This window comes from Palaemon carinicauda, chromosome 9, assembly GCF_036898095.1.
Source record: "Palaemon carinicauda isolate YSFRI2023 chromosome 9, ASM3689809v2, whole genome shotgun sequence".
Classification (NCBI taxonomy): Eukaryota; Metazoa; Arthropoda; class Malacostraca; order Decapoda; family Palaemonidae; genus Palaemon; species Palaemon carinicauda.
The window spans coordinates 63,381,862-63,406,514 of NC_090733.1; positions in this window are offsets into that span (position 1 = coordinate 63,381,862).

Genomic DNA, 24,653 nt, shown 5'->3' on the forward strand with positions numbered 1-24,653 from the left:
CATATCTCCATGTGGTATCATATGCCTTTTCAAGGTCGAAAAAAACTGTCACATGGTGCTGTTTGGAAGCAAACGCTTCACAAATAGAGGACTTAAGTCGTATCAACACATCAGTTGTTGAGTGCATTTTTCTGAATCCACATTGAATCGGTGATAACATACCCTTCTTTTCAAGGTACCACATCAACCTTGCATTGACCATCTTCTCCATGATTTTACATAAACACGAAGTCAATGCAATAGGTCGATAGCTTGCTGCTAAAAAATTCGTCCTTACCGGGTTTTAAAAAGGCTAAAATAATGGGTAGTTCCCAAACACTTGGGTAACTATGATCATGCCATATTCTATTAATAATACTTAAAATAAATAACTTTGTATTAAAATGTACATGTTTAACCATTGCACATGGAATTCCATCGGGTCCAGGGGCTGTATCGTTGCAAGTAGCGAGTGCGGAATCAAGTTCTCTTTCAGTAAAGGGAGAATTATACAATTCTTCCCTTCCTGTTGCAAAATTTAAAATTTTCTTTTCTTCAATGCTCCCGTACTGGTGACCAGGAGCTTCTACACTCTTGCACAATACATTTGAAAAATGTTATTTTTATTAGTAAAATAAATTTTTGAATATACTTACCCGATAATCATGTAGCTGTCAACTCCGTTGCCCGACAGAATTCTATGGAGGGATACGCCAGCTATCACAATACTAGAAGGGGGTGTACTTACCAGCGCCACCTGTGGCCAGGTACTCAAGTACTTCTTGTTGACACCTCCTCAATTATTCCTCGGTCCACTGGTTCTCTATGGGGAGGAAGGGAGGGTCGATTAAATCATGATTATCGGGTAAGTATATTCAAAAATTTATTTTACTAATAAAAATAACATTTTTCAATATTAAACTTACCCGATAATCATGTAGCTGATTCACACCCAGGGGGGTGGGTGAAAACCAGTGTACAAGATTAAAGGATAGCTAAGTATCCCATATTTCATATAACAGTTATCTCAAATAACAATGAAATAATAAGTACCTGGTAAGGAAGTCGAATTGAACCGTTACTCTGCCTCTTTTTTAAGTTCGTCTTCCTTACTGAGCGCAGCGTTCTTCTCGGAGGCTGAATCAACCCAAAGGTGCCAAAGTATATGGGGTTGCAACCCCTACTAAAGGACCTCTACAAAACCTCTAACCCAAGCGCTTCTCAAGAATGAATAGACCACCCGCCAAATCAAAAGGATGCGGAAGGCTTCTTAGCCTACCGTAACAACCATAAAAACAACAATAAAAGCATTCAAGAGAAAGGTTAAAAAAGGTTATGGGATTAAGGGAATGTAGTGGCTGAGCCCTCACCTACTACTGCACTCGCTGCTACGAATGGTCCCAGGGTGTAGCAGTTCTCGTAAAGAGACTGGACATCTTTAAGATAAAATGATGCAAACACTGACTTGCTCCTCCAATAGGTTGCATCCATTATGCTCTGCAGAGAACGGTTTTTATTAAAGGCCATCGAAGTAGCTACGGCTCTTACTTCGTGGGTCCTTACCTTCAGCAATGCAAGGTCTTCCTCCTTTAAGTGAGAGTGGGCTTCTCTAATCAGAAGCCTTATATAATATGAAACCCCATTCTTGGACATGGGCCTCGAAGGTTTCTTGATGGCACACCATAAGGCTTCTGACTGTCCTCGAAGAGGTTTAGACCTCTTAAGATAAAATTTGAGAGCTCTGACAGGGCAAAGAACTCTCTCTAGTTCGTTACCTACCATGTTGGAGAGGCTAGGTATTTCAAACGATCTAGGCCAAGGACGTGAAGGAAGTTCGTTCTTTGCTAGGAATCCGAGCTGAAAAGAACATGTTGCAGATTCGGTCGTGAAACCAATGTTCTTGCTGAAGGCATGAACCTCACTGACTCTCTTAGCTGTTGCAAGGCAGACGAGAAAAAGAGTCTTGAGGGTAAGGTCCTTGAAGGAAGCTGACTGGAGAGGTTCGAACCTAGGTGACATAAGGAACCTTAAGACTACGTCTAGGTTCCAGCCTGGAGTGGATAGACGACGCTCTTTAGACGTCTCGAAAGACTTAAGAATGTCTTGAAGGTCCTTGTTGGAAGAAAGGTCCAAACCTCTGTGGCGGAGAACTGAAGCCAACATACTCCTATACCCTTTAATCGTAGGGGCTGAAAGGGATCTCTCATTCCTAAGATGTAGAAGGAAGTCAGCTATTTGGGTCACAGAGGTATTGGTAGAGGATATTGAATTGGCTCTACACCAGCTTCGGAAGACCTCCCACTTAGACTGGTAGACTCTACGAGTGGAAACCCTTCTCGCTCTGGCAATCGCACTGGCTGCCTCCTTCGAAAAGCCTCTAGCTCTAGCGAATCTTTCGACAGTCTGAAGGCAGTCAGCCGAAGAGCGTGGAGGTTTGGGTGCAACCTGTCTACGTGAGGTTGACGTAGAAGGTCCACTCTTAGAGGTAGAGTCCTGGGGATGTCGACTAGCCATTGAAGTACCTCTGTGAACCATTCTCTTGCAGGCCAAAGGGGAGCAACCAGCGTCAGCCGTGTCCCTTCGTGCGAGATGAATTTCTGCAGAACTTTGTTTATTATCTTGAACGGTGGGAATGCGTACAGGTCGAGATGGGACCAGTTCAGAAGAAAAGCATCCACATGAACTGCTGCAGGGTCTGGAACAGGGGAACAGTACAGCGGAAGTCTCTTGGTTATGGAGGTGGCAAACAGATCTATGGTAGGTTGACCCCACAAGGTCCAAAGTCTGTTGCACACACTCTTGTGGAGGGTCCATTCCGTGGGAATGACCTGATTCCTTCTGCTTAGGCGATCTGCTGAGACGTTCATATCGCCCTGAATGAACCTCGTGACCAGAGAGAGGTTTAGACCTCTTGACCAAATGAGGAGGTCCCTTGCGATCTCGTATAGGCTCCTCGAATGGGTCCCTCCTTGCTTGGAGATGTAAGCCAAGGCTGTGGTATTGTCTGAGTTCACCTCCACCACTTTGCCTAGCAGGAGGGACTTGAAGTTCAACAGGGCTAAATGAACTGCTAGTAGCTCCTTGCAGTTGATGTGGAGTAATCCCTGTTCTTCGTTCCACGTTCCCGAGCATTCCCGTCCGTTCAAGGTCGCACCCCAGCCCGAGTCCGATGCATCTGAGAAGAGATGAAGATTGGGGGTCTGAATAGCCAACGATAGACCCTCCCTGAGAAGGAGGTTGTGCTTCCACCACAGGAGAGTGGTCTTCATCTCTTGGGTGATTGGGATAGAGACTGCTTCGAGAGTCGAACCCTTGTCCCAATGAGCTGCAAGATGGAATTGAAGAGGGCGGAGGTGGAGTCTCCCTAGCTCGACGAACAGGGCCAGAGATGAAAGGGTCCCTGTGAGACTCATCCACTGTCTCACCGAGCAACTGCTCCTCTTCAGCATGCTCATGATGCACTCTAGGGCTTGGCTTATCCTGGGGGCCGATGGAAAAGCCCGAAAATCCTGACTCCGAATCTCCATTCCCAGGTACACAATGGATTGGGAGGGAATGAGTTGAGACTTTTCTATGTTGACTAATAGACCCAGTTCTCTGATTAAGTCTAAAGTCCAATTGAGATTCTCCAGACAGCGACGACTCGTGGAGGCTCTCAACAGCCAGTCGTCTAAGTAGAGGGAGGCTCTGATGTCCGATAAGTGTAGGAATTTTGCTATATTCCTCATCAGATGAGTAAAGACCATAGGAGCTGTGCTTAGGCCAAAACACAGGGCTTGGAATTGGTAGACAACCTTTCCGAAAACGAATCTCAGGAAAGGTTGGGAGTCTGGATGAATAGGAACGTGAAAGTAGGCATCTTTCAAGTCCAACGAGACCATCCAGTCCTCCTGCCTGACCGCTGCTAAGACCGACTTCGTCGTCTCCATCGTGAACGTCTGCTTGGTGACATACGCGTTGAGCGCGCTGACGTCCAGCACCGGTCTCCAACCTCCTGTCTTCTTGGCCACAAGAAAGAGACGGTTGTAGAAGCCCGGGGATTGATGGTCCCGGACTATAACCACTGCCTTCTTCTGCACAAGTAGCGACACCTCCTGGTGCAATGCTAGCCTCTTGTCCTCTTCTTTGTAGTTGGGAGAGAGGTTGATGGGCGATGTGGTCAGAGGTGGTTTGAGGCAGAATGGAATCCTGTAACCGTTCCTCAGCCAACTGACAGACTGGGCGTCTGCACCTCTCTTCTCCCAGGCTCGCCAGAAGATCTTGAGTCTGGCTCCTACTGCTGTCTGGAGATGCGGAGAGTCAGTTTTTTCCTTTAGATGTCCTGGAGCCTTTCCTGGACTTGCTCCTGTAAGAGTCTGGACGGGAGCTTCCTCGGCTGGGGGCTCTACCACGAAAGGGCGGTATGAACCTCGTAGCAGGGGTATCAGCCACTGGGGAGCGATAAGTCTTGGGGACTGAGGTAGCAACCTTAGACTTACGAGCCGATGAGGCTACAAGATCGTGTGTGTCCTTTTGTATCAGGGCAGCAGACAAGTCCTTAACCAGCTCTTCGGGGAAGAGGAACTTCGAGAGCGGAGCAAAAAGGAGTTGTGACCTTTGGCAAGGTGTAATGCTGGAGGAAAGGAAGGTACACAGCTGTTCCCTTTTCTTCAAAACCCCTGATACAAACATCGACGCAAGCTCACCAGATCCATCCCTAATGGCCTTATCCATGCAGGACATTAATAGCATGGCAGAATCCTTGTCCGCAGGAGAGGTCTTCTTGCTGAGGGCCCCCAGGCACCAGTCAAGAAAGTTGAACATCTCAAATGCTCTAAACAGTCCTTTCAGTAAGTGATCAAGGTCTGAGAAGGTCCAGCAAACCTTAGAGCGCCTCATTGCAGTTCTCCGAGGCGAGTCTACCAGACTTGAGAAGTCAGCCTGGGCAGAGGCAGGTACTCCCAAGCCTGGTGCTTCTCCTGTGGCATACCAAACGCTCGCTTTCGAAGTGAGCTTAGTCGGCGGGAACATGAAAGAAGTTTTGCCAAGGTGTTGCTTAGTCTGCAGCCACTCCCCTAAGATCCTTAATGCTCTCTTAGAGGACCTTGCTAGGACTAGCTTAGTATAGGAGGACTTAGCTTGTTGTATGCCCAGCGAAAACTCAGATGGCGGAGAGCGGGGAATAGCAGAGACAAAGTGGTCTGGGTAAACCTCCCTAAGCAGAGCCAAGACCTTACGAAAGTCAATAGACTGTGGAGAAGGCTTGGATTCATCCACGTCTGACGAGGGATCCAGGTGTGCCTCCTCATCATCAGACGCCTCATCACCAGAGTGTAGCGAAGATATCGGACAAGAATGCTGAACAGCAGAGTCAGAACGAGTAGGAACAATATTAGCGGTTTCCTCTTCAAGTAACTGTTGAGGGAGAACCTGAGGCTCAGACTGCAAAGGCTGAATAACAGACGAAGCAGAAGGAAGGCGCATGGGTGGAGGAGGCTGACTCCTAGCATGAGTGGTTGAACCCAAGGGTTGCGCTTGCTGAGCGGTTGGTGGAAGCGGAGTAGCAAGTTCCTGTTCCTGTGGTGTGAGCGGAGCGTGATGAGGTTGAGGCTGCGCAGAACAAGGTAAATGTCTCGCAAGCTGAGGCTCCTGAGGCGCAAGGCCAAGGTGTAGTGGAGCTTGCCTTGTGGATGGTTGAGCTCGCTGCAGCGAGAGCTGAGGAGACTGACTCATGGACGGGAGAGGTTGTTGTACCTCAGCCGAGAGTTGCACCACTGGTGGAGCAGCAAGGGGAGGCGGAGGAAGAGAGGTATAATCCTCCTGATCCCATAGCAAAGGTTGCCTTAAAGAAGGCGGAGGCTGAACACCACTGGGAACAGCAAACTCAGACCGTGGCTCAACATCGTACGCCTGGCAGGTGGTACTGCGATCAGGCGGAGCAAGCGCAGGCGGAGCGAGCGCAGGCGGAGCGAGCGCAGGCGGAGGGAGTGTAGGCGGAGGCGGAGGCGCAACACTCTCAGCCCGACACTCACGCATCAAGTCCGAAAGCTGTGCTTGCATGGACTGTAGTAGAGTCCACTTAGGGTCGGCAGAAACTACAGTAGGCTGAGGTAAAGCCTTAACAGTCGTGCTTTGTTGTGGCAGAACCTTACTCCTCTTGGGCGGAGTGCAGTCGACAGATGACTGCGGCGAGTCAGAGCTGAGCCAATGACTGCAACCTGGCTGAGCACTCGCGGACTGGACTCTGCGTTTAAGTGGTCTCGAGACCTGAGACCAACGTTTCTTCCCTGACAGATGATCAGCGGACGAGAAAAAGACGGGCTCAATCGTCTGCAGGTGGGAGTGACGGTCTTTGGAAGACACGCCCGCAACCACCGAGGATACTTCTGTACGCCTAACAAGGCCTGCCGAACCCTTATGCCCTTCGACATTGCTTCTCCCCTGGGCTTGGGAGCTTGCAAGAGGTCCCGGACTGGGAGGACGACTGGCTCGCACAGAAGTATCCTCACGCACCACACTGGCACTGACACTAGCACTTGGCACTGCACTGACACTAGCACTCGTCACAGCACTGGCACTAATTCCACCCACTGCACTCTTGACCTTAAGTTCCTTAACTTCGGCCATCAGAGACTTATGGTCACTTACCACTGACTCTACTTTATCGCCTAAGGCCTGAATAGCACGCAAAACAACAGACATATCAGGCGGAGGGCAAACAGTAGGTTCAGGGGTAGCCACTACAGGGGTAGGAAAAGGTAGGGGATCATGAGGTGAGGAAAACAGTGAAGAGTGAGAAGAACTCCTCCTAACTCTACCTCTCTCTAACTTAGATGAATATTTTAAAAGACGGACAAATTCCAGTTCCGAAAGTCCGGCGCATTCCTCACATCGATTTTCTAACTGACAGGGCCTGTCCCTACAGTCAGAACAAGCGGTGTGAGGATCTACCGAGGCCTTCGGAATACGCCTATTGCAAGACCTACATCGTCTATGGGAGGGGGCTTGCGAAATGTCAGACATCTTGAATCCAAAGAGTTAGCCAAAGGGGTTTCCAAAATCAAGCAAAAGATCGTTAACCGTTAATCAGGACTATATAAAAGCTATCTAGCTAATATAAGAAGGTTTCCAGTAAAGCGACAGCCGAAATCTGAGAGAATACTTCACCAATTAGCCGTGAACAAACTCGAAGATCATAAGCGTATCCCAGAACGTCTTGCCGGAAGCACGACAGAGGAATAATTGAGGAGGTGTCAACAAGAAGTACTTGAGTACCTGGCCACAGGTGGCGCTGGTAAGTACACCCCCTTCTAGTATTGTGATAGCTGGCGTATCCCTCCATAGAATTCTGTCGGGCAACGGAGTTGACAGCTACATGATTATCGGGTAAGTTTAATATTGAAAAATGGTCAGCCAGGGCATTGCTAACTTCATTTCCTTCAGTCACAAACTGACCATTCACTTTCAACACTGGTGGTTGGTTCAGGGTAAATTTGCCTGCAATCTTTTTTATTTTCCTCCATACAGAAGATGGTGGTGTTCTACTATTAATGGAGGAAACAAAAGCCACCCAAGATTGGCGTCTAGCTTCGTTCATGGCACGACGGAACTGTGCTCTACACTTTTTGTATGATATCAAATTTTCATCCGTACGGCGTCTACGCAATCTAGTCAGGGATTTTTTGGTGGCTCTGTGCAAGGCTGTCAATTCTGAGGACCACCACGGGACTGGTCATCTTTTGAATAGTCCTGTGGTTTTGGGAATCGAATTGATTCTTGCAGTATGGAGAGTTCCATTCAGTAGGTCTATGGCATCATCAATACTTTCAAACTGTTCTGCTCTCCCTTCGATTTCACTTAGCTCAGAAAATTTAGCCCAGTCTGCCTTGTCTATATTCCACCATGGCGATCTTTGCAAAGGCGGACCCTTGTTGGTGTTTATAATGATTGGTGCATGATCACTAGTATGCCAATCATCTAATGTCCTCCAATCAAAATCAAGAAGGCAGTTAGAGCTTGCAATTTAAAGGTCAGTGCATGACAAGGTACCTGTCTGAACATGGAAGTGCGTGGGCTCTCCTGTATTAAGGAGTCCCACATCCTCATTCTCCACAATTGATGAGATAATATTGCCCCTTGTGTTGGCCAAAACATCACCCCATAAAGGATGTCTACCATTCATATCTCCCAGTAAGAGAAAAGGTTGAGGGAGTTGTTGAATCACCTCTGCTAAATCATCATACAAAATATTATCAATTGGAGGTAAGTACAGAGAGCATATTGTAAATTTTCTCCCTATATCAATTAATACAACCACTGCCTGCAGGGTTGTACATATAGACATAGGTATTTAGGGAACATTTCGACGAATGTACATGAGACTTCCGCCATGGCTCCCTGCTTGTTGATTATATGGTGTTCTATAGCTAACATACTCTAGAGGACTAGGAGTGTTAGAATCAAGCATACTTTCCTGTAGACATACAATTATGGGGGAATGTTCATGAATTAGGAGCTTAAGTTCTTCATATTTCGCCCTAAAACCCTGACAGTTCCATTGCAAAATGAAGGAGAGAACTATGGATTATTTCTGGAAGACATCTTGGACGAGGTCTTCCCATTAGCAGTTTTTAATCTAACATTGTTACCTGTAGGTTTCTTCAGAGGTAGTCTTGTTATGTTGGGTTTTACATTTGTGTTTTTCTTTGTATCCTTTTGATCTATTTGCTGAGGTGGATTGTGGACCTCAACTTGAATTTCTGATTTATTCAGTTTATCTTCTGGTTCATTAGAAACATCAACAGACAAAACATCAAATTTATTTGATGTCATAGCCTTAACGTTTCTAATGGAGGGTGGAGAGAGAGATGGAGGTCTCTCTCTTTTACAATTAATAGATGGTGGGATTCGAGGTTTTTGCACCTTTCCCACTACAGGTGCATCAGGTAATTTGGTCTCAAGTGGAACCTCCATCAGATCAGGCAAGGACATGGCCTGAGAGAGGTTTGTACTATTTTTTGTAATGGGGGATGAAGTCTGTACAGCAATGGGCAATGCCCTAGTGTTAATACACCGTGGTAAAGCCTCAGGAGGTAATATGTTTATCTCGTTAATTGACATTTTATCAGATGGTATACTTTTTTTTGAGCTATTGGCAGTACTAGGTTGGTTTGATTTTAATGCCTTAGGATATGTATTTGATTTATTTAACAGTCTTTTGGCATGGGTCACACTTATATGTTCTAAGTTCGATTTGTTGAGGGCAGCTTCCTCCAGCTTATATAGCTCGCAGCTCCTGTCTGTGGATTTAAGATTCAAGCTGCAATTTAAACACCTGGCTCCAAGAGCACACTCTCCATGGTAAGATTTGGAGCAAATACCACACATCTTCTCATTTTTGCAAACTTTAGACGGGTGCCCAAATTTAAAACAATTGAAGCATTGCAATGGCTTCTGCTTGAAGGGTCTTACTTTAATCCTTTCGTTCTCAATAATAATATGAAAAGGTACATCAGCATCCTGGAACGTAAGGATTATCATTGATGTACCTGGGACTTTGTGAACTTTCCATACATTTAATGGACACATGGCCAGTATCTCCTCCTCAATAAATTCATATAGATCTGTTAAAAATGACAAATTCGTAGATAATTTGTATTTTTCCTAATGATACAAACCTAGCTATTTACATGGGGTAATTACTTCGGCGCAGCCGATGACAAGCCATAAAGTTTTAACGAGGGCTTCCTACCCCACCGCTAGTTAGCGGGGGGGGGTTAGCTTGCTACCCCTCCACCCTCACACACACCGGTAATTCGTCCACTTTACTTAGAGATAGGGCTTATCTTGGGGGACAGGGCTGGCAGGCACATAACTGTAAATAGCTAGGTTTGTATGGTTAGGAAAAATACAAATTATCTACGAACTTGTCATTTGTTCCATAACTGAATACAAACCACGCTATTTACATGGGGTGACTCAACCCTTAGGAAGGGAGGTAAGTCCCCTGCCATACTGGCTTTGGCTTGCCCGGGGGCCCCGAACCTGAGCTCAAAAAGCAACTTTAGGATCGGGGTCCCTGCACCTCGCAGGCAGTCAAGGACTGCAGCGGCCTACATAAGTTGTGTGTGAAGGTGAGCAGTGACACATCCTAGGAAGTTGACCTGGAGTCCTTAATAAGGAAATCTAGGCTAGGACTACCCAATACCACCTCGTCAGGGTATGGGGACATGACAGTATTACAAGTTAATACTAGGAACACAAGGAAGCATGGCTTACCTGCAGAGGTTCGAGGTCAGCAGAGCAAAGGACCAGGATGCTGTTTTTCTCCAAGGGAGGAGAGGATGAAGAAAAGAAAAGGGCCAGACAGATCTTTTAATTCACACAGACTAAAACCGGGTAACAATGCCCTCAACCCTCTGCTATTTGTCCAATTAGGAGCCTGAGGTTAGACCAGCTGTTGTGCAGCCACCACAGGGCCGATAGAAAACGTATCGAGCCTCCTGTGTGTCACGTCTTGCAGGTAGTGGGCCGTGATGGTAGTCTGACGCTTCCAGACCCCGGCTTGCAGGACCTGCGTCACAGAAAAGTACTTCTTGAAGGCCAGGGACGTAGCTACGCCCCTGACATCATGCGCCCTAGGGCGTCGTGACGGGGGAGGGTCAGAACTCAAGGCCAGGTGGATTACCTTGCGGATCCAGTCCGAGATGGTGTTCTTGGTGACCATCTTCTTCGTTGGCCCGGTGCTAACAAACAAGGCTCGCACCTGGGGCCGGACTGCAGCTGTTCTCTTCAGATACAACCTCAGACTCCTAACTGGGCATAGTAGATGGTCTGGGTCATCTGTTACAGAACGAAGACTCGAGACCTGGAAAGAGTCGAACCTAGGGTCCTGCACTCCCGGACGAAGCTGAACGTCACCTCCCGCCATCCCCTTGAATGGGCGACGTCGTATGAGAGACCATGTAGTTCGCCAACTCGCTTGGCCAAGGCCAATGCTAGCAGGAACACAGTCTTCCAGGTAAGGTGGCGATCCGAAGCCTGGCGTAATGGTTCGTAGGGAGGCCTCTTAAGAGACCTGAGGACACGAACCACGTTCCAAGGAGGAGGTCTCACTTCCGACTGAGGGCAGGTAAGTTCATAACTCCGTATGAGCAGAGACAGTTCAAGCGAGGAGGAAATGTCCATTCCTTTGAGCCTGAAGGCCAGACTTAAGGCTGAGCAATAGCCTTTTACTGCCGAGACTGAAAGGCCCATTTCTTCCCGCAGATACACAAGGAACTCCGCTATTGCTGGTAAAGTGGCATCGAGGGGAGAGATACCCCTTCCACGGCATCAACCACAGAAAACTCGCCACTTCGCCTGGTAGACTCCTGCGGATGACTTGCGCAGGTGGCCAGACATCCTTTCCGCAACTTGTTGCGAAAATCCTCTCTCTTTGAGGAGATGCTGGATAGTCTCCAGGTGTGAAGACGAAGCGAAGCTACGGCTTTGTGGAAGATGTTGGAGTGTGGTTGTTTGAGTAGCTCGTGACGTGGAGGGAGTTCCCTCGGGATCTCCGTGAGGAGCAGCAGAAGGTCCGGAAACCACTCCGCGTGATGCCATAGCGGAGCTATCAAAGTCATCGAGAGATTGACCGATGTTCTGGTCTTATTGAGGACCCTCCTCATCAGACAGAACGGGGGAAAGGCATACACGTCGACGTTGTCCCACCGTTGTTGGAATGCATCCTGCCAGAGAGCCTTGGGGTCCGGGACTGGGGAGCAGTACAGCGGAAGCTTGATGTTCAACGCCGTAGCGAACAGGTCCACAGTCGGGGAACCCCACAAAGTCAGGACTTTGTTGGCTATCAGAGGATCCAAAGACCACTCGGTACTCACTATCTGTGTCGCTCTGCTCAGACTGTCGGCGAGCACATTCCTCTTGCCTGGAATGAAGCGAGCTGTAAGTGATATCGAGTGGGCCTCGGACCATCTCAGGATCTCTACTGCAAGATGGGACAGCAGTTCCGAAAAGGTACCTCCCTGCTTGTTGATGTAAGCCACCACCGTAGTGTTGTCGCTCATCACCACTACGGAGTGACCCGCCAGGACTTGGTGGAACTTTTGAAGGCCCAGGAAGACGGCCTTCAACTCCAGCAGGTTTATGTGAAGGTACTTTTCTGATTCTGACCACAGGCCGGAGGCCTTGTGGTTCAGCACGTGGGCCCCCCCACCCCTTGTTTGATGCGTCCGAAAACAACATCAAATCTGGGGAAGAGACGAGAAGATCCACTCCCTTTCGTAGATTCTCGTCTGCCACCCACCACTCCAGGTCTGATCGTTCCGCAGATCCCATAGGGATCAAGATGTCCGGGGAGTCAAGGCCTTGACCCCACCGGGACTTCAGTCGCCACTGAAGGGATCTCATCCTGAGACGACTGCTGGGAACGAGACGGGTTAGAGAGGAAAGGTGGCCGAGGAGACGAAGCCACGATTGGGCTGGGAGTTCTTCTCGAGTGAGGAAAGGTCTCGCGACCTTCCTCAGCCATGCTATCCTTTCGTCTGATGGGAAGGCTTTGTGGAGATTGGTGTCTATGATCATGCCTAGATAGACCAGTCTCTGAGAGGGCTGCAGAGAAGACTTCTCGAGGTTTACCACGATCCCCAGATCTTGGCAAACCCCGAGGAGCTTGTCCCGGTGGCGGAGAAGGGATACCTCCAAGTCTGCCAGAACCAGCCAGTCGTCCAGGTAACGAAGGAGACGGATGCCGGTCCTGTGTGCCCACGAAGAGATGATGGTGAAGACTCTGGTGAACACCTGAGGTGCTGTGGAGAGACCGAAACACAACACCTTGAACTGGTAGATCTTGTGATCTAGGCAAAATCTTAGGTACTTCCTTGAAGACGGATGGATTGGGATCTGGAAGTACGCGTCCTTCAGATCCAGAGTGCACATGAAATCCCATGGTCTCATTGTAAGCCTGACCGTGTCTGCTGTCTCCATGCTGAACAGTGTCTGTTTGACAAACCCGTTCAGGGTCGAGAGATCGATGACTGGTCTCCAGCCTCCAGACGCCTTTTTCACAAGAAAGAGTCGACTGTAGAAGCCTGGGGACCCGTCCACGACCTCTTGGAGCGCGTTTTTCTCCAACATGGTCTGGACTTCGGCCCGGAGGGCCTGCCCTTTTGCCGATCCCATGGCAAGAGAGCTCAGCGACACTGGATCCGCTGTCAGGGGAGGTAGAGATGCCGTGAACGGGACGCGATACCCTTGAGAAATCACAGAGATCGTCCAGGTATCCGCCCCGAGTTGCTGCCACCTTGCTGCGCAACTCTGAAGGCATCGCCCACTGGTGGACATGCAGGGGGATTGCCACCCCTAGCGTTTTCGGCCTCGGCCGGTACCTCTAGGGTTCTTTCTCCCCTTGGAGGACTTCTTGCCCCTTCTGCCCCTGGCAGGAAAGGGCTTAGACACCTTGGGCTTCGCCGCGACAGTTGACTTCTTCGTGTCCTTAGCAGGACGGGGCTGTTGCACCGCCGGAGGCTTGTAGGGCCTTGATGTCAGGGCCCTATGGATGAGGGAATCCTGATTGGACTTCCTCCACCTCTCGGCAGTGAGCTCCACATCCTTAGGCTCGAACAGACTCTTACTGAGGACAGAAGAGTGTCTGAGCCTAAGTCTCGGTGCTGGGGACCTTCTGGTGAAACCTCTCAGCAACTGCGTCCCGACGCTTGAGGATCGTGTTGGCCCACAAGCTCGCAACCTGGTGGGACAGGAACTCGATGGTCCGAGTGCCCGAGAGGAGGAAGGTCTCCAGCGCTTTCCTGGTGCTTTCCTTGGAGAGATCCTCGGACCGCACCAGAATGCCCAGAGACCCCAGCCAGATGTCTAGCCATGAAGCGGCCTGCATGGCGCACTTAATGACCTTCTCCTGACTCTGGATCTCAGTGGCCGAGAAGGACACGTGCCGGTTGGAGAGTCTCTCAAGAGAAACTCCACCTGTGAGGGCTTCCACGGAGTGGTGCAGGGGAAGACTCAAAGAAGACTCCTCAAGGATCTCAAAATATCTCCTCTGATGGACTCGAGGAGGAGGGTGGAGCTTATACCCAGCACTCGACCTGCTGGAGGAGGCTAGCTCCGCGAGCTGTCCCTCGATCTTCTCTCTGGCACTCTTCATCCCCTGAGACCAGGGCAAAGCTGCACTGGCCCTGGAGGGCTTATGAGTGCCAAAGATACGATCCAGGACTATGTCCTGCCCTTCACGAGGAGGGACATCAGGATCTGGGATCCCGTTTAGACTCCTCATGAGGGAGAGGACTTGCCAGAATGCATGTTCCGACTCCTGGCGCTCGCCTCCCGATGGACTTGCAGCGAAGTCTCCTGTCCCCAAGGGCTCTCCCTGGGGGGACACGTGGGCATCCTCGACCGCCCTAGGCTGCTCCTGTCTGATCCTGGCCGATGATTTAGGGATAGTCTTAGAGTCCTTAGATTCCCTCCTGGGAGGGATACAGGACTCCAACAGCGAAGGGGGAAGGTCCTTCTCCCCCTCAAGACGAGGGGACCTCTCGGGAGGGGGATGATGATCTTCCATTGGTGCGATGGGGAAGACGTCCTCTCCGACCGACTCCCCTGTGGAGGGGTATTCCTCCTCCGCAGGGGAGGGCGAGAGGGTCTGAGGAGGAGTAGGAACCTTGCCTAAGGATCTGCGAGGGGATAGCCTAGGTCTCGGAGGAGGATCCACGGGAGAAACTTCTCTCTTCCTCTTCAGGGTGGAGGAAACTGCCACTGGTTCGCGACCTGAGTCAGAGGTGGCTGGCTTAATAACCCGCACAAGAGCTCTGAGGAGGGTATCGAACCACGGCTGTTGACTGACAGCGGCGCTATCAGACACTCCCTCTGGAGGGAAGGGGACCGACGGATCCCTAGGAGGACTTAACAAACGAGGGTTCGCCTTCTGGGCTGAAAAAGAAGAATCCCGAGACCTATCCGGGGAGCGCCACCCTTGGGGGGGGGGGGGGGGGGGGGGGGGGGGGGGGGGAGCGCGACACGGAAGATTCCGCCTGCCGGCGGTCGCGCTGAGGCTCGTGAAACGGGCCCAGCGCAGGGTCGCGGGTAGGCGATGCTGGAAAATCGCGCGCGCACACCCACATGAGCGGGGGCGGGCGCACAACGATGGCGCGCAGATGAATCAATGGTGCGGTCATGCCTTGGAGAGCGAGCCGGAATAAGGTTGCGAGAGCGCGTAGGTGAAGGCGTTGGTGTACGGCGATCAGGAACTGGCCGAACACGCGGGCGCGCAGCGACCTGGTGAGACCCGGAAGGGCGCGATATGACAGGGGCACCTGTGCGCGTGTACGGGAGGACTCGCCGCGAAGGCGATAGAACTGAAGCAGAGTCCCGAGAGACCTGCGGGCGACGGTCGGGAGGGATCGCCCTACTCGCTTGCGAGGTCGTTAACCGCGCTGGCGATTGTCGGCGCGCGTAGCGCGTATCCGGAACAGGCTGTTTCGGAGGCCGCGGGTTTCGAACGGCATGAGGAACGCTTACAGTTGCCTTGAACACAGGCACAGGGCGCGTAGCTGGAACTGGGCGCGACAGATGAGCGTCGCTCGTGATAGTGTCGGCAACAGACTCGCGCGATTCCAGAGAGGGCTGTGACCGCCTGTGCGCTGACTTAGCCATCTCTGGAGCCACGTGCCGAGTCGGTGCGACACGCGATCGCGTTGGAGAACGCACGGGAGCTGGAACAGGAACTGCGCGTGAACGTGCATCGCGAACCTCCTTTACCGCGCGCACCTCCCTGGGTGAGCGCGAAGAATTCAAGGCGACAGCTGGATGCGATGGAGAGCGCCTGAGCGCTGAGGATGGAATCGCGTGTGAACGCGCGTCGCGCTTTCCCCCCATAGGGCGCGACGAGTCGACAGGAACCCGTGGGCGCCTGTGTGCCGACTCTGGAACCTGTTGGACCGCGCGCGGTGGAACAGGAACTGGGGGTGAACACGCGCCGCGCCTTTCCCCCATAGGGCGCGACGAGTCCGCAGGAACCTGTGGGCGCCTGTGCGCCGACTCAGGAACCTTTGGGATCGCGCGATGTAACAGGAACTGGGGGGCACGGCAGCGCTGGTAAAGGTGGGCGCGTGGGCGCCTTTGAGTGCTTGTGCGCTGCATCAGGAACAGCTGTCGATGGGCGTGGGAGTGCAGGGGAACCCTGGCGCGTAACAGGATCAGAGGCGCGAACGCCTATCGGTGAGCGCCGAAGCGCTTTGTCAGCAACAACAGGAACAACAGCAACAGGCGCAGGCGGAGCCTTACGCTTAAGAGACAAGAGGTGCAGTTTTGCGCTCAAGTCCCTGAGACCCCGAAGGGCCTGGAGACTGCGCAGTGACAGACTCAGGGGGCGCATCAAGCGCATCAGCAGCCTTCGATGTAGATGGTTGAGGAGACCCTTGTCCCGAAGGACGACCATCCTCCAAAGGGGATCGCGAACGATCCCTGGAGAGGTCTAGGGTGGTAGCTGGCAGGACAGGAGAACGGCGAGTCGTCTCCTCCGGAGAGGATTGTGGGGACGACGAGCCGAAGAGGCGCCTCCTAACTCCCTTAAAGGGGGAAGGAAGGCCTCTACGGCGAAGGGGAGGGCGAGCCTTCCGCCTTATACGCCCACGAGGGGCTGTGAGATCAGCAAGCTGACCATCATGGGGCCTCCGAAGAGGCGTCTCTACCAGAGAACTCCCTCGAGAGGGAATCTCAGTGGAAGGAGAGACCGTAGGACTCAGCTCCTCCCTCGAAGTGTGTTCAGAGGGAGAGACAGAGCCTTCAGCAACCTCAGCCACAGGAACAGGTGTTTGGACAGATCCATGGGATGTTTCCGAAACAACTACATCAACCACAGACAGAGGATCTATCTCCGCTGTAGTTGACGCTTGTTCGGCGGCCGCACCCCGTTTGACCATGTCAAACAGGGCTTCCTTGGAGGGCGAACCCTGGAGCCCCAAGGAATCCCAAAGCTGAAAAAGATTCTTGTTAGACATAACTACCTCCTCCGAGGGGGGAGGGGCAGCCGCCTCGCTATGGTAGGCGGCGGCCTCTCCCTTCCCACGGGATCGGTCAACAATATCAATATTACGGACTACGCTACCGCTCACCGGCCCCTCGGAAGAGGCCGCCCGAGCGGGAGCTTCGGAGGAGGAATGGGCGGCGGGAGAAGAAGACCTAGGATTTTCTCTCTCTCGAGAACCCTCGGAAGGAGAACGATCCCGTTTAGCCTTCTTCTTACGTCGCCGGGCAAACCTCTCCCACTGGGAGGTAGACCACTCCCTACACTCAATACACAAATTAGCACTATCACACCGTTGGCCCCTACACTGAGGGCATAAGGAGTGCGGTTCCGTCTCCACGGCCGACATAAAGGTCCCACAAGGGCAGCCGGGAAGACCAGGGCAAGTGCGCATGATGATAATAGAGGCCAACTTCACACACAAACACTAAGAAAAAGCAAACAAAAATTATGGCAGTTAAAAGAGAGGAGAGCGCTGACAGGTCTGTCGTCTCTCCGAGCCAAAAGTAAAGTGGACGAATTACTGGTGTGTGTGAGGGTGGAGGGGTAGCAAGCTACCCCTCCCCCCCCCGCTAACTAGCGGTGGGGTAGGAAACCCTCGTTAAAACTTTATGGCTCGTCATCGGCTGCGCCGAAGTAATTACCCCATGTAAATAGCGTGGTTTGTATTCAGTTACGGAACAAACTACGGCCCTTCCGTAGCTAAAATTTAGGTGAGGTTTGACATCTAACTTAATGTCATCATTACTTATTTTCATATTGGACAATATTACAGACTGTGTACTGGATTTGGCATGGATAAGGAAACTATTTTTTCCAAAACAAGATATATCGCCTGGTGCAATAGTTCCTACTTTTTTCTGAATCAATTTGCATTCTCCACTATCGGCACAATGAGAGTATACTTCCCAGATGGTCCACTCCATACCCTACCAGTAGAATAGCATCAAAACAGATATAGAGGCACAGGTGTAAGCTAAACCTGCCTGTTAGGACTGAGACCCAGGATATATAGAATCATCCTCCCCATATCTGTAATGATGGGCTTCCGGACAAAAGCAAAGAGTTCCACCTCAAGGATTGGATCCCCCTGGATTCCAATGACCCAACCCTTGAGAGCAGTTCCGCCAAAAAGGTCCAAACCATCTTTGGGATGGCTGAGATCATCCAATACTCTCATATATAGCTTTGAATGCAAATACCTCCCAACCGTGATCCCTTCTCCCATTCATCTAAGCAGGCAGTAATAACGAATGTGGATATATCCACGCCATTTAAATAAAATAAAAATAAATAGATAAATAAATAAATTAACAAATAAAATATATATATATATATATGCATACACCTACATATATATATAACTTACGAGAAATAATACTCAGAGTTAGGACAGCAAGACAAAAGAAAGTTGATAAAATTAGGAGAAGGTCAAAGAAATATTGAGCAGAAGAAATAGAGGAAAGGGAGAGAAATTTAGATTCGAACTTGGGGAGTAATTTCCCCAAGCTCGAGAGCCCTCTTGCCCGTCACCAAGTTTCAACACGGTAATGCCTCGCACACTGTAAGTCTAATGGCTACCTTCCAGCTTCGCAGCAAGATAATCCAAATAAATAACGGAAGGTTTGTTAGTATGCAAACAATTGAATTTTCTATACAGTAATTATGCAGTGCTTCCATCAGAAATAAAATATCCCAAGTGTTCCAAGCCTTGCACTTTATGTACAGAGCAACAATACTGGCAGTGTCACGGTAAAGTTAGAAAAACTAACTAGAAGCGTGTCCAGTGTATTTTCTCTGCGAGCGATTATAAGGGTAGTTTTGTAAGCAAGTTCCTAATTTGAATCCAAACCGTCGACCGTTTTTACACCTGATTTGGATTACTCAGACTCCAAATATGAAAAATTCTGAGGCAATTTGTATTTTGCCTAACGATACAAACCTTAGCTATTTAGACGAGCCACTAAAATTTAGCGAGGGTTAACTACCCAACCTGCTAGTTAGCAGGGGGTGGGGGTGGTAGCTTGCTACTCCTGCCACTCACACACCTGTGATTGACCTCACTCTGGTTGGAGGTAGAACTTCAAGGGGGACAGGGTTGGCGGGCAAGTATGTATGAATGGCTAAGGTTTGTATCGTTAGGAAAAATACAAATTACCTCCGAATATGACAAATTCGGAGATCATTTGTATTTTTCCTAAATATACAAACCTTAGCTATTTAATATGGTTATTACTTTCGTGTAGCTGAAATGACGAGCCATTAGAATTTTAATGAGGGTTTACTACCCCCATCGCTAGTTAGCGGGGGGTAGGGAGGGGTAGCTTGTTTACACCCCCCCCCCTCACACACCTGTGTGATGAGCTCACTTTGCTTAGAGGTAGGACTTCACGGGGGACAAGGCTGGCGGGCAAGTTTGATTAAAAAGCTAAGGTTTTTATAGTTAGGAAAAATACAAATTATCTACGAATTTGTCATTTGTTCCGTAACTGAAATACAAACCACGCTATTTAATATGGGTGACTCAACCCTTAGGAAGGGTGGAAAAGTCCCAGCCATACTGGCTTTTGGCTTTGCCCGGGGACTCATTATCTGAGTGTGTCAGTACTCAACAATAGTGTAGAGAGTCCCTGCACCTCGCTCGCACCTTGCTACGCAAGGGCTGCGGCCTACATAAGCTGTGTGTGAAGGATTATGTGTGATTCGTCCTAGGAAGTTGACCTGAAGCTCTTTAGATGGAAAACTTTAGGGTAGGACTTACCAAATACCACCTCGTCAGGGTATGGGGACGTGACAGTATTAACTTAATACTAGGAACACAAGGAAGCATGGTTTACCTGCAGTGGTTTGAGGTCAGCCATGCAGAGAACCCAGGATGCTGCTTTCTCCAATGAAGGAGAGGATGAAGAAAAGAATAAGGGCCAGACAAATCTTTTCATTCATGCAGACTAAGACCGGATAACAATGCCCTCAACCCTCTGCTACCTGTCCATTAAGGAGCCTGAGGTTAGACCAGCTATTGTGCAGCCTCCACAAGGCCGATAGAGAACGTATCGAGCCTCCTGTGTGTCACGTCTTGCAGGTAGTGGGGTGTGAAGGTCGTCTGACGCTTCCACACCCCTCCTTGTAGAACCTGCGTCACTGAGAAGTTCTTCTTGAAGGTCAGGGACGTAGCTGCAACCCTGACATCATGCGCTCTAAGGCGACATGACGGAGGAGGGTCAGGATTTAGGGACAGATGGATCACCCTACGAATCCATGCCGAGATGGTATTCTTGGTGACCCTCCTCTTTGTTCTCCCAGTGCTCACAAACAAAGCTTGCACTTGGGGACGAATGCAACCGTTCTTTGAGATATAACCTCAGACTCCTTACTGGACACAGTAGGAGATGGTCTGGGTCATCTGTTACAGAACGAAGACTCGAAATCCAGAAAGTGTCGAATCGAGGCTCCGGCACTCCAGGATTCTGTGTCTTAGCCACAAACTCAGAGACGAATCTGAACGCTACGTCCCCTCATCCCCTTGCATGGGCGATGTCATATAAGAGACCATGAAGTTCACTTACTCGCTTGGCCGAGGCCAAAGCTAGTAGGAACACCGCCTTCCAAGTTAGGTGGCGATTTGAAGGCTGGCGAAATGGATCGTAGGGAGGCCTCCTGAGAGGCCTGAGAATTCGAACCATGTTCCCTGGAGGAGGTCTCACTTCTGACTGAGGGCAGGTAAGATCGTATCTTCGTATGAGTAGGGAAAGTACCAGCGAGGAAGAAAAGTCTGCTCTTTTGGGCCTGAAGGCTAGACTTAAGGCTGAGCGATAGCCTTTCATTGCCGAGACTGAAAGGCGCATTCTTCCCGCAAATAAACGAAGAACTCCGCTCATGCTGGAATAGTGGTATCGAGTGGAGAGATACCCCTTCACGATTCCAACCACAGAAAACTTGCCACTTTGCCTGGTAGGCCCCTGCGGATGACCTGCGCAGGTGTCCAGACATCCTGTTCGCAACTTGTTGCGACAATCCTCTCTTTGTGAGGAGATGCTGGATAGTCTCCAGGCGTGAAGTCGAAGCGAAGCTACGGCTTTGTGAAAGATGTTGGCATGCGGTTGTTTGAGTAGCTTGTGTCGCAGAGGGAGTTCTCCCGGAAGGTCCGGAAACCATTCCGCGTGATGCCATAGCGTAGCTATAAAGGGTCATCGAGCAATTGACCGATATTCTGGTCTTGTTGAGCACACTCCTCATCAGACAGAATGGGGGAAAAGCGCACACTTCGGTGGTGTCCCACTGTTGTTGGAAGGCATCTTGCCAGAGTGCTTTGGGATCTGGGACTGGGGGCAATACAGCGGGAGCTTGAAGTTCAGCGCTGTCGGGTAACCCAACAAAGTCAGGACTTTGTTGGCCACTGGATGATCCAAGGACCACACGGTACTCATTATCTGAGATGCTCTGCTCCGACTGTCGGCGAGCACATTCCCTTTGTCTGGAATGAAGCGAGCCGATGGAAGCATCAAGTGGACTTCGGTTTATCTCAGTATCTCTACTGAGGGATGGGATAGCTGCTTTGAAAAGGTACCTCCTTGCTTGTTGATGTAAGCTACTACTGTACTGTGGTGTTGTCGCTCATACACCACAGAGTGATCCGCTAGGTCTTTGTTGGCAATGTTGAAGGGCCATGAAGAACGGCCTTCATCTCTAGCAGATTTATATGGAGGCACTTTTCCAATTCTGACCACAGGCCAGAGGCCCTGTGGTATAGAAAGTGGTCCAGAAATCGTCCAGGAAACGGCCCTGAGTTGCTGCAACCTGTCTGCGCAACCTTGTAGGTATCCCGCCACTGGCGGACATGCAGGGGAACTGCCAATCCTAGCATTTGCAGCCTAGGTCGCCCCTTCTAGGATTCTTCCCTCCCCTGGGGAACTTTTTGCCTTTCTTGTCCTTGACCGGAAAGGGCTTAGACCCCACTGTCTTAGCTGCCATTGATTTGGTAGGACGTGGCTGCTGAGGTGCTGGTTTATAGGGCTTGAATGTCAAAGCCCTATAAAGGAGGGAGTCTCGGTGACTTCCTACACCTCTCAGCCACCTGCTTCACGTCCTTAGGTTCAAACAGGTTCGTTCCCATAACGAAGAATGTCTGAGCCTGAATATTTGGTGCTAGAGGACTCCCGGTATTTCTTTGGAGTCCTTGACTCCCTCCCGGGAGGGATGCAGGACTCCAACAACGACGAAGGCAGGCTCTTCTCTACCTTTATTCGAGAAAACTTATCGCACAAGGTGGAGTTTCCCTCAATGGTGTGATTGGGGAACGTCTCGCGTCCCGTGACTCTCCTGAGGGCGGGAAAACTTCATCCGAAGGTGAAGGAGAAAAGTCTGAGGGGGGAGAGTACCTGCCTCGAAGACTTACGAGGAGACAGCTACGTCCTCGGAGAAGTTACCTCGTCCGAACTCCTCTTTTCCTCTTCGAGGGAGTGGTTGCAGCCAAGGATTTGTGGCTCCATTCAGAGAAAACAGCTTGAAAGCCTGTGCTACCGCTCTGATTAGAGTCCCAAACCAGGCTTCCGACCGATGGTTGCGCTGTCAGACACTCCCTCTGGAGGGGAAGTCGCCTGTAAAAAGATAAGGACGGCATTTCCCTGGACCTTTCTGGAACCTTCCCCCCTCCAGCAAGCACACTGTTCTGTGCTTGGGGGGGGGGGGAGAAAAGTGGCAATGGCGACCTTACAGCGCGTTGTCCGGCAGCCTCGCGCGGGGAAAGGTATTGGCGATTGCGCTAGGGAGAGCGTTGGCGCTCGCGCGATGAGAAATACCTGGGGGTCGCGCGCGAGAGGCTGTTGAAAAGCTCACGCGCGAGCGACACTTCATAGGGTGCGCAAGAATCAGATTGACGAGCAGGATCAGAATGAAGAGCCCGTGCGGACCAGAATGTTGGCGCGCGCTGCTATCAGCGCGTGCGTACGAGTTTGCGGAAGAGATCGTCAGCGCGTGCGTACGAGTTTGCGGAAGAGATCGTCAGCGCGTGCGTACGAGTTTGCGGAAGAGATCGTCGGCGCTTACGCGCGCAAGAAGATTGTCGGCACTTGAAGATCGTCGGCTCTCGCGCGCGTAAGAAGATTGTCGGCGCTTGCGCGCATAAGAAGATCGTCGGCGCTTGCGCGCATTAGAAGGTCGGCGAATGCACGTGGGAAACCATCGGTGCCCACGCGTGGACGATCGTCTGCGCTTACGCGCGTATGAAGATCGTCGGCCAAGAAGATCGTCCAAGAAGATCGTCGGTGCTTGCGCGCATAAGACGATCACCGGCGCTAGCGTGCGCGCACTCTTGTGCGCTAGGTTGAAGGATCAGCTGACAGGACGATCAGGAACTGGGATGTGTCCTAAAAAGGGAACCCCACAAAGTCAGGACTTTGTTGGCTATCAGAGGATCCAAAGACCACTCGGTACTCACTATCTGTGTCGCTCTGCTCAGACTGTCGGCGAGCACATTCCTCTTGCCTGGAATGAAGCGAGCTGTAAGTGATATCGAGTGGGCCTCGGACCATCTCAGGATCTCTACTGCAAGATGGGACAGCAGTTCCGAAAAGGTACCTCCCTGCTTGTTGATGTAAGCCACCACCGTAGTGTTGTCGCTCATCACCACTACGGAGTGACCCGCCAGGACTTGGTGGAACTTTTGAAGGCCCAGGAAGACGGCCTTCAACTCCAGCAGGTTTATGTGAAGGTACTTTTCTGATTCTGACCACAGGCCGGAGGCCTTGTGGTTCAGCACGTGGGCCCCCCCACCCCTTGTTTGATGCGTCCGAAAACAACATCAAATCTGGGGAAGAGACGAGAAGATCCACTCCCTTTCGTAGATTCTCGTCTGCCACCCACCACTCCAGGTCTGATCGTTCCGCAGATCCCATAGGGATCAAGATGTCCGGGGAGTCAAGGCCTTGACCCCACCGGGACTTCAGTCGCCACTGAAGGGATCTCATCCTGAGACGACTGCTGGGAACGAGACGGGTTAGAGAGGAAAGGTGGCCGAGGAGACGAAGCCACGATTGGGCTGGGAGTTCTTCTCGAGTGAGGAAAGGTCTCGCGACCTTCCTCAGCCATGCTATCCTTTCGTCTGATGGGAAGGCTTTGTGGAGATTGGTGTCTATGATCATGCCTAGATAGACCAGTCTCTGAGAGGGCTGCAGAGAAGACTTCTCGAGGTTTACCACGATCCCCAGATCTTGGCAAACCCCGAGGAGCTTGTCCCGGTGGCGGAGAAGGGATACCTCCAAGTCTGCCAGAACCAGCCAGTCGTCCAGGTAACGAAGGAGACGGATGCCGGTCCTGTGTGCCCACGAAGAGATGATGGTGAAGACTCTGGTGAACACCTGAGGTGCTGTGGAGAGACCGAAACACAACACCTTGAACTGGTAGATCTTGTGATCTAGGCAAAATCTTAGGTACTTCCTTGAAGACGGATGGATTGGGATCTGGAAGTACGCGTCCTTCAGATCCAGAGTGCACATGAAATCCCATGGTCTCATTGTAAGCCTGACCGTGTCTGCTGTCTCCATGCTGAACAGTGTCTGTTTGACAAACCCGTTCAGGGTCGAGAGATCGATGACTGGTCTCCAGCCTCCAGACGCCTTTTTCACAAGAAAGAGTCGACTGTAGAAGCCTGGGGACCCGTCCA